The sequence below is a fragment of the Antechinus flavipes genome, chromosome 5 (assembly GCF_016432865.1).
Source record: "Antechinus flavipes isolate AdamAnt ecotype Samford, QLD, Australia chromosome 5, AdamAnt_v2, whole genome shotgun sequence".
Classification (NCBI taxonomy): Eukaryota; Metazoa; Chordata; class Mammalia; order Dasyuromorphia; family Dasyuridae; genus Antechinus; species Antechinus flavipes.
In genome coordinates, this window is record NC_067402.1 from 38,056,545 (window position 1) to 38,066,353 (window position 9,809).

The 9,809-nt window shown below is 42.3% G+C and overlaps 1 protein-coding gene across 1 annotated transcript in view; it reads right to left on the reverse strand.

Annotated features, from left to right (window-relative positions):
* Positions 1–9,536, reverse strand: part of CPNE4 (copine 4) — a 428,237-nt gene extending 418,701 nt beyond the window's left edge. Inside the window, exon 1 of the mRNA XM_051963712.1 lies at positions 8,989–9,536. The gene's annotated coding sequence lies outside the window, so the exon portion shown is untranslated. The remainder of the gene's footprint in view (positions 1–8,988) is intronic.
* Positions 9,537–9,809: the final 273 nt, after the last annotated feature.

The following is a 9,809-nucleotide window of genomic DNA, read 5'->3' on the forward strand; positions in this document are numbered from 1 at the left end:
ATACTTGGTCTTCTGCAGTTAGCTCTGCGACATCTGTATTTAATGTCCCATAAAATTTTAATAGCACTACCTATCCAATGATTCTCAAGGCATTACCAATCAAGAAACCAACCCTTATGCAATAATCAAATGCCTGCTATGTGACAGTTACTGTACTAGGCGCTGGGACTACAAAGGCAAAAAAGAAATACATTTGATAAGCTTGCATTCTATATCTGAGCGAAAATGTGTATCTCTGGGTGTGTGTATTTTGGAGAGAGAGAAAGACAGAGACAGACAGAGACAAAGACAGATGCGAGGGAAGGAGGGAGAGATATAAAGAGGGAGGAAAAGAAGAGGAAGAGGGAAAGAAGGACAGAGGAAGAATGAATATGAGGTCCTTGGGGTTGAAGAGAAGACACTAGCAGATATGAGCTGCTATGAAAGGTTTTATCTCAGCAATCTTAAAAATAAAACAAAATTCTGAAAGATAAGAAATGAAACAGAAAGCTCACAACTCACTCCTGAGTAGAGTGCCATCACCTCATAAAACCTACTCAGAATTAGTAGCACATGAATCTCTCAAATCCCATTACCCATCCAGCAGAGTAGAAGACATGGTAAATGAATAGCAAAGATTTCATTTTTGAACTCTTCTCTCTATACCTCTGAAACACCTCCCGCCCCACTTCAGATACTCATCTCTTCTTGACTAAACTGTTGCAATAACTTGCTAAAGGTCTCCTTCATCTGTTCTCCAATCTATGCTTCGGGCTGCTGCTGAAACTTCCTCACCACTCTTAGTCACTCCTACTCAAAAAAATTCCAGTCTCTCCCCATAGTCTCCTAAATAAAGTAAAAAGTTCTGATCCTGGCGTTCACTATAAACTACTTAAGATCAGGGTCTGTATCTTTTCTTTCTCTCTTTATTCCCTTTCACTTGGTAGGTGCTTAATAATTATTTGTTCAACATAGCAACTGAATTGAATGATACAAGACAGGATACTGAATCACAATTAAGGGCTAAATTATGTGGAACTTTCTTTTTGTGCTAAAGGCATTCCAAGTGGGGGAAGTTCAGGGATAGCTGGAGGAGTTGAGGAAGGTTTCATGGAGGAACAGGAACTCTCAAAGAAGAGGGTAAGGAAGTTAGAAGACCTTCAAAAATAAGATGAAAGGGAGGAGAAAATTCAAGAGAAAGTACAAGGCATGAAATGAACATTACTGGCTACTTCCCTTTCTCTTAACATTATCTGCAGGAGAAGTCAGATATAAATTAATTTAAGCCTTGTAGGAAAAAGTCCCAGAACAGTAGCACCAGTGCCCCTGGGTTCGAATTACATTTCCAACACTTACTATGTGATAATGGACAGAAAAGTCATTTAGCTACTCATCGAGAAAATGGAGTTGATATTCTACAATTAATACCTACCTCACAAGGTTGTCATAAAGCTTATGTGAAATAATAATAAAAATGACAGTCATTATATGTTTTTGTACCAAACTTGTGACTTCACCAATGTAGTCAACAAGCATGTATTAAGTACTCATTATGTGTCAGGCATTATGATGGATGATAGGGATACAAAGAAAGGCAAACCCAGTCCACACTCCTAACCAGTGTAGCAACTCCTATGCAGATCCCATTTGGCCTGTCATTTGGTCTTAGAGAGCTGCCTGGGGTGCTGGAGGCTGAGCAATTTGCCCAGGTTCGCACAGCCAATATTTATTGAGGTGGGAACTGAACCCAGATTTGACCCAGAATGAGCTTTCTATCCAATGTGCGAATAGTATTATTATTAATAATTATAATTATTATTAATTATTATTACTTGACATTTGGAGGTTAGAGGAGGCAGTTTAAGAGACAGCATCTACAGTGATTTGCCACTAACTATAGAAAAGAGAAAAGGAGAAAGAGTAGAGAGGAAAGAAAACTTTTGGTGAAAGAAATGATGGTTGAAAAGTGGACCAAAAAAAAAAAAACTGGAAGAATTCTGGAGAAAAGAAAGGGAGGAAGGAGAAATAAAGGAAAATCCTAGGAGGACATACACTGAGGGCCCAAAAGAGAAGCAAGCCGTAACCAAGCCACTTAACCGGGCAGAGGCTACCTCAAAACAGGGAAGCACTACCCTACCCTTCATCACCACTATCCCCCCCATCCCAACCCAAGATTAACTGCATCCTCTCCCTGCACAAGGAAGCAGCCACCAGGTCTTGGAGATCTTAGGGAAGTTTCCTAGTTCAATGTCTCCCCAGCAAAGAGAGCCATTGGTGGAAGGACTCACTGCAGTCTGATCTACTGAGCCGCTACAGAACTCCAGGCCCCCAGCCCAGGCACAGCCAAGTTCACTGTCTGGAAATCCAGGCTGAGTCCCCGGAGGCCACCACTCTGCCAATACACCTGTGCCCTCTAGTGCCAGGCCACTGCAATGGCTGGCTTGTTGCTGTACAGGCTTTCCAGGGTCCCCGCTCTCTCAGTCACTCATTCAATGCAGTCAGTTGCTCACTGGCCCTGCATGGCTCTACTCCTTTTCTTCTCCTCCCCCTATCTCTAGTCCCCTAGATGTTAGGGGAAGGAATGGAGGGGTTTGTCATCTGGCAAGGGAGAGGATCTCCTCAAAAGTGAGCTAAAAAGCTCACCTGTCTCTGATATTTCCAAGAAAAAACATTTTGTCTACATTGGGGCAAACATCTAGTTGCAAGCAAGAGGTAGAAAGCAAAGTTTATAAGGCTTTTTCCCTTATAAAGGACCAAAAAGATGAAAGGGAGAGTAATATATACAGAAAAAAAAAAGATCCTTTGCCTTTAAAAGACAGAGATCAACTGTGGCATTTTAAGTGGAAAGCAGACAGTGCATGAAAGGTTAGTCTTTGCTTAATGTTCACATTAATGGGGATGGGCTCAGACCATGAATTAGTACAAATGTAATAAAAATCTATTGGGTAAATATTGAGCCTGCACAAGGAAGAACAATCTAGTAAGTCTCAATCCTTTTGCTAAATTCTCCAAGGTCGATTGGATCAACTCATCAACAAATGTTTGCAAAGTTTCCAAGGGGATAGGGCATTTTAATAGGTGTCCTTTGCCCGGGATAATTCTGTCTTTATCAACAAAGTAATAAAATTGGATTTCAAATAACAAAGATGCAAATTAGCTATTTGTAGCTTTGGTGAAACCAAACCTAACCAGAGGCATTCAACTGATCAAGGGAACTAAAAACTACAGAATGAGAATAAACCTGAAGATTCCATCCCCTGCTTCTAGAATAATAACTGTCTCCCTGTTTCCTTTAAAAATCTCATCAGAAGAGTCATAGGCTCTGCTTACTGAAAAGGACACTAAACTTGCAATCAGAGGACCTGGGTGAGAAGTCCAGCTCTCTTACTGAAGTAGCCATATGACCTTAGGAAACTCACTTCATTAGCAATAAAATGAGATTGAATTACATGACTTCCAGCTTTAAATCCTATAAACCAAGAGCTCAAATTATGAAATATCCACAAGAGAAGATACCAGATGAGAGTAGGAATGGGAGAGAGAGAGGCAGAGAATGCCCTATCCATTTTACATACTGGATGCAGTGGGCAATTTTCTTATGCTATGATGCTAAAATCCTAACTCCAGTCTCAGTCTGGGATGGAAATGAGTGTATACCCTTGAAGGCTATGTCAGATGACTACAAGCTTAAGCCATAAAGGCTTCATATATGGATACACCGATGACTACATGTAGAGTGACTTTACCTGAGGATGGTGACTCTTTGAGCCATAGAAATATCAGTTAGTTTTTAAAAGATCATGGATCTTGAGTCTGAATATAGTTTAGGGGCCAACTAATCCAGCCCTCTCTTCTTAAAGATGAAGAATCTAAACTCCCAAAGGTTAAGAGATTTGCCCAAGATCCAATGTGATAGAATTTGAATTCAGGTCATATAACACAAATTTCACAGTCAAGTTATGCTTATATTATATTCACAGGACTTGTAATCTCTATTAAATCATGGATGGTGGTGATTCTCAAGAGAATGGAGGGGAGAGGGTGTTACCCATACAGAAGAAATCACAAATCCTTTCAAGTATTAGCCTAAGTATTAGGTTATAGAAGGCTCACTCAAACACTTGCTTTCATTCTAGCATCCCTTTAAAGGAATGGAGTGTATCTTTGTTTTGATATTTATCCTTAGTGGGAATTCACCAATCCCATAAATGCCACCTAAGGCTTTGCTATGTATTATCAGTTACCCAAAGAAAAAGTAAAAATAAATAGAAGCAAAATAAAGAGATAAAGAAAGTAAAAGTAAAAATTAAGAGATAATAGGTCTGAGACCTATTATATATCCATTAGCTATTAAGCACTTGCTTTGTGTCATTTCATATAAAGAGCTTTAACATATGGCCACACCCATACACAAAAACATCTGGAAGCAATGGATTCAAGACATGATATCATTTATCAGAAACAGAAACCAAACCAATAACTTAGACCTTGGAGAGGTCTAAACTAAAGGAATGAGAATAATGTGATCAATATATCTTGTACTCTTTTTTAAGGGAAGAATAGAAAAATGCAATCTTTGTGAATGGTAAATGTTTTAATAAATATCCTATTTTATCTTGAACCATGTAACATTGTGTGTTAGGCTGTTTTTTTTAAGCTGATCTCAGAATTTCTTAGATGTGATCATTATTATTACCTGCCTTGAGATTTTGTGTGTTAATGTATTAGCTATGGTTGCCAAGGACAATACAACTTAAGATATTGCAACAATATCAAGGCATTTCTGCTTATTTGCTTAATATTAACATGAAGAATAAGAAGGGCAAATATATAGCAAACTTACTATTTTTCCCACCTCAAAGGATTTCAGCTGTTTAGTTCTATTAGGCACTAACTAGGTTTCATCACTGCTATATCTCACATGAGTTTAAGAAAGAATCTTATCCAGAGTCATATCAACCAGAAGAGAACCCAGAGTTCTACCAATGAGATCTTCCTGATTCTTTGCCCTCGGTTTAAAACATTCACCCAAAATTCTGCTGGGAACTCATAATGGAGACTATTCTCACTTCAAACACACTAGCCTGAATGGGAGATAGTCAAATTTGTTTTGTTTATGTGAATAGAGATATGTGTATTTATTGTCAGAGCTTGTATATGATAAGAGACTGGCAGAAGCATAGCTATGTACAATCTCAAAACTCACTTTATTTTAAATTATTAAGTTTGAGTGGAGGAATCATAGAAGGGAGAATGAAGAATCCTTCTTTTTCCTACTCTCTTGCTATAATTTCCAAAGTTATATCTCTTTAAAGAAAAAAAAAACCTTGTAGGTATATTACAACAAGTAATTATAATAATCATAGTAATAAATTATAATAATGGTTGAGCCTGAGGCAATTTAAAATAAGAAGAAAAAAATTTCTCCTACTTGGGTTGACCCAGTCCAAGATCTAAACATTCATGAATAGACAAAAACCCTGACTTCCTATTTGATATCTCAAGGACCTCTAATATAGTCCCTGTGGACACTTCTGAAATAAACTACTAGGTGGTTTTTCAGTGCTATTGTAACTGCAAAAAGTCTCTAACTTTTTATCATCAGTCTCTAACCTAGTGATGAGCCTCCCTGAAAGGATCTAAATGTACTCTAAGAAAACAGACTCATAATCTAACACCACACCCATCCATTAAGACTTTACAACTTTGTAGGACCTGTCCAATCTTTGTTTCCCAGTGGCATAAACTTTAAGTATAAAGGATCCCCCCTACACCATGATTATATATTTAAAGATGGAGAAGACTCAGAGGACAGCATGTCCAACTCCCTCATTCTACAGATGTGAAAACTTAGACCCAGGGAGCTGAAATTACTCAAAGTCTGCAGACAGTAAGTGGCAAAATAAGGATATGATCCTGCTCTCTCCACTGCATTATGTTGCTTTCACATGAGTCATCACAATAGGAATTTAGTAGTTTCCATCTCCAAAATGAGGGCAAGCTCATCATAGAGGCAAAGAAACTTTAGATGTAGATAAGTTTTTCTATAGAAAGTTATTCAAAAACAACAGTGCTTCCTCGAAACAAGACAATGACACAACATCCTGAGACTCATTGTTGCTAATGATTACTTAGATAAAGGAAAAAGCCTCTTTATTTCTTTTTAATCTCAAAAAAAAAAAAAAGCCAACCTACAAACTCCAAACTAACTATTTTTATGGAAGGAATATTTAGAAGCTCCAACAGAAGTGGTTGCTTCATGCTGTGAAACTTACTGGACCCCATCTGTGCCTGTTCCCTGTAAAGTATTCTGGAAATAGGCCTGGAAGAACAGAAAAAAGTGACTGATCATTTACAGAATGGTTACAGGTGTCACAGTCCTGACTTCCTCCAAAATGCAATAGAAAATTAGCCATTTGGTGATCGTATGGCCCCACTTTTTTTTTTTGATTATTACTTAAGTCATTATAAATGAGGAGTCACACAATGAACCAAAATCTCCTTTTAAGTGGCAAAAAGTGTGAAATTTAAATATTTGGTTCTAATATGGATTGGAATATTCTTTCGTATGCATCACTGTTACACTCTTTTAACCAAGAAGAGTGGTGAGAACATAGCCTCAATCAACGTAACAGAGATGGTTAATTTAGGAGTTCTTCCTGAGAGTTCTTCCATCCATTCCTGATCTTACTTCTTCCGTCTTAATGAGCAGAAGGACTTTTTTTGAGTTTTGAGCATTGATAGGTTACAGCTTCTTTGTCAGTTTCCCCCTCTTTTAAAAAAACAGACAACCAAAAAAATGTCTTCCACTCAGAAGCAGCAGCTCACTTAGATGTCAAGTTTCCTGGTCAAGTTCAGAGGCATACAGAAAAGCCTCCGTGTCATCTTCTATCATATCTTCTCAGACCTCCTCCCCCTTTTTTAAGGGATTTGCCTATATATAAACGTGTGGTGTGATTTTCTCTGTAACTAGTTCAATATCAAGCCCTTTTGCTTACATTCAGATGAATGCAAAATACAAACAAACCCACCATTGTGTCTAGTTGAGGTGGAATGGTGAAATTCAATATTCATTCATTCCACAAATGTTAATTAATGCATATTTAAGTAGCAGAGAATGTTAGTAATAGACTGGGATAAAGTCATTTTCTAAACTAACTTTCCAGCAGAAGCTTTTTAATATAAAAGAAGAGGGGAGGGATATAATTAATCCTTTTGTAATGGGAAATTACAAAGAAGAGGTCAGCTGAAGAATACATTTCTATGAAAGTAGAAGCAGTTTTGCCTGAGCAAGCCTCTATTTAAGAATTGCGATGATGTGTAAGAGGCTTTAAGATATCCGGTACCGTGGACAGCGCAAGTGAGCAGACCTGGTCTAAATCGCTGTTCTTGGCTGTCGTTATAGCAGAAAAAGCCGAGCACCAATTGCTAGCCAGAAAGTTAGGCAAAAGGAAAAGGAGCAAAACAATGGCGTGTGTTGGTTTGGGTTTTTTGAGGGGAACGGGGAATAGTGTTTTCATCAAGAGATTGGGATGAATCCTGTCACCTTTCTAAATATGAACTTGAATAACTCCCAAGGCATGCTGGTTACCGCCCAGACTCCTCCTTATAAATACAAGGGGTTTGTTTACACGTGTTTTGAGGGAACTTTGGTCCTTCGCTTTGCTCCCACTGGAGCTTTCCTAGACGGCCCATGTCACTTCACACCATCACCCATCTCGGCAACGGGAGTTATGCAAGAGTACGTGATCCTACTCTGTGCAATATATTATTTCTAGCTGCAGCTCTCGTGTGGCGCGAAGGTTAAGCTTAACGGAGCGATGGAACTCCGAATTCGGAGCTCTCGTTGCCCGAGGGGTGAAAGGGCCCCAGGCTAGAATACAGAAAGGCTTGGAGACTGTGTCTTAAGGAGCAACAGACTCCACAGAGTCTTCCAGAGATGGCTCTTTAAAAGGAAAAGTAGAAATGAAGGAGGATGCAAGGCGAATGACCAACCCCTCTCGGCACTCTCCACTCTGTAACTCTAACATCTGCCGATCACCCACAAGGTGCTAGGCACCGTGTAAAATCCGGCCAAGACCATCATCCCACTTCGCAAATAGAAAGGGCAGACCTTTTTCCTATTGCCCCCTTCCTTCGACCCTATAATGGAACCTGGTTGGGGAGCTCTCCGGCACCCATTTAGGCAGGGGCTCCTGGGATTCGGTTTCAGGCAGCTAAGCGCGGGACTTGAGCCGTTTGCTAACCTTTGCAGACTCCCCCTTAGCACGCCACACCCTTTGCCGCCCAATCTCACCTCCCTCCTCCTCCAGCCCCTTTCATTTCATTTTAGCAGAGGTAACGAGCGCCGAGGGGGTTCAGCTCAGGTCTATCACGAGAGATGCCAAAGTATTGACTGGATCTGATCTCGGGAGGCCCAGCTGCAATGAAATATTCATCTGGACTTCATTGGAAGGGGAAGGCTGGAGGATGGAGATGGGGAAGTGGAGATGGGAGTGGGGGTGGGTGGGGGGAGGGAGAAAACAGAAGCAAACACCAGATACATCAGGATGATGCTGGTTGCCATCGTAATTCCCCACACCCGCCCGTCAGGCTGAAGAAGCTGTAACTTTGCCTAGACTCCTTCCCTCCTCCTTCCCCGGGAGGTTCCCCACAACAACCCCTCTCCGGAAGTCGCTGCTGCTCTGTCCCCTTCTGGCGCGCTCCTGTTTCCGACCTCCTGGGTCCCCCAAATCCGCGACAATCTCCATCTCCCTCCTCCCATCTGTGCTCTCCAGTTCCCAGAGTTGGGAGACCGGGAAGAAGGGGATGGGCGGGCGAATGGGATGCCACAGACTAAAGTTCGAGTCTTGCCAAATCTTCCGAAGGAGGAATAAGGCTTCGGAACACCTTTTCCTACTACCCCCTCCCTCCCAAAGTTAGCTTTTGCTGCGCAAGCAGCCGATGGACACAGACTTTGCAACCGAGGCGTTGGACATACACAGGAATGCAGAGTTTGCATTTACCTACCTGGGCGGCCGGGTGGATGGGTGCAGGAGCAGGAGCAAGAGCCAAGGTTCAACTGCAGCCTAGCTGTCCTCCGTCCTAGCCCCCCACCCCCCAAATACACCACAATCCTGCTAATTGGGTGGGAGCTTGACTACTGGAATGGGTGTGGGGAGGGAGGGAGGGAAGGGGTGGGGTGGATTTTGTTGGAGGCTTCTTCGATTTTCCTTCTTGGGTCAGTTTAGCAGAAGCCCAGGGCGCAGGCTCTGGTTGGAGAGTTTGCCGGCTCCGAGTACCCTGCCTCCATCCTCTTCACGCATCCGCAGGGGGCTGGGGAGCGGAGCGGGCGCGAGTGTGGGCTCGGGCGGTTCGCTCTGCTCTGGAGTAGGGAGGAGGTGTGGTACCGGGGGGGAAGGGGGAGAGCGGAGAGGAAGAAGGGAGGGGGGAGGGGGCGTGCGGGGGTGGGGAGGCAGCGGTGTGGCCAGGAGGGAGAAGACAGCTCCCCCCCCACAGTGAGCTTTCCACCTTCTGACGAAGCCCGTGCGCCCGGCTCCGAAGCCAGACACTAGTGGGGAGCCGAGTTCCTCTCGAGCGCCCCCTGGGGGGTTCCGACGGACAGCAGCGACGTCCGGGCAAAGGGATTCCGCTTATCCCAAAGCTGAGTGGGTCATCCCCAGCGACAGGGCAGTGGGAAATTCGGACCAGACTCTTCAGAGCGATGCGAGAATTGTCTTTATTTCATCCATTCGCACCCCCGCCCCAATTTCTTTTTAATTAAAGAGGTAACCAAAGAGCACCTGAGTTCAAATCTGCCCTCACTACCTGTGTATTTGGAGCAAATCGTT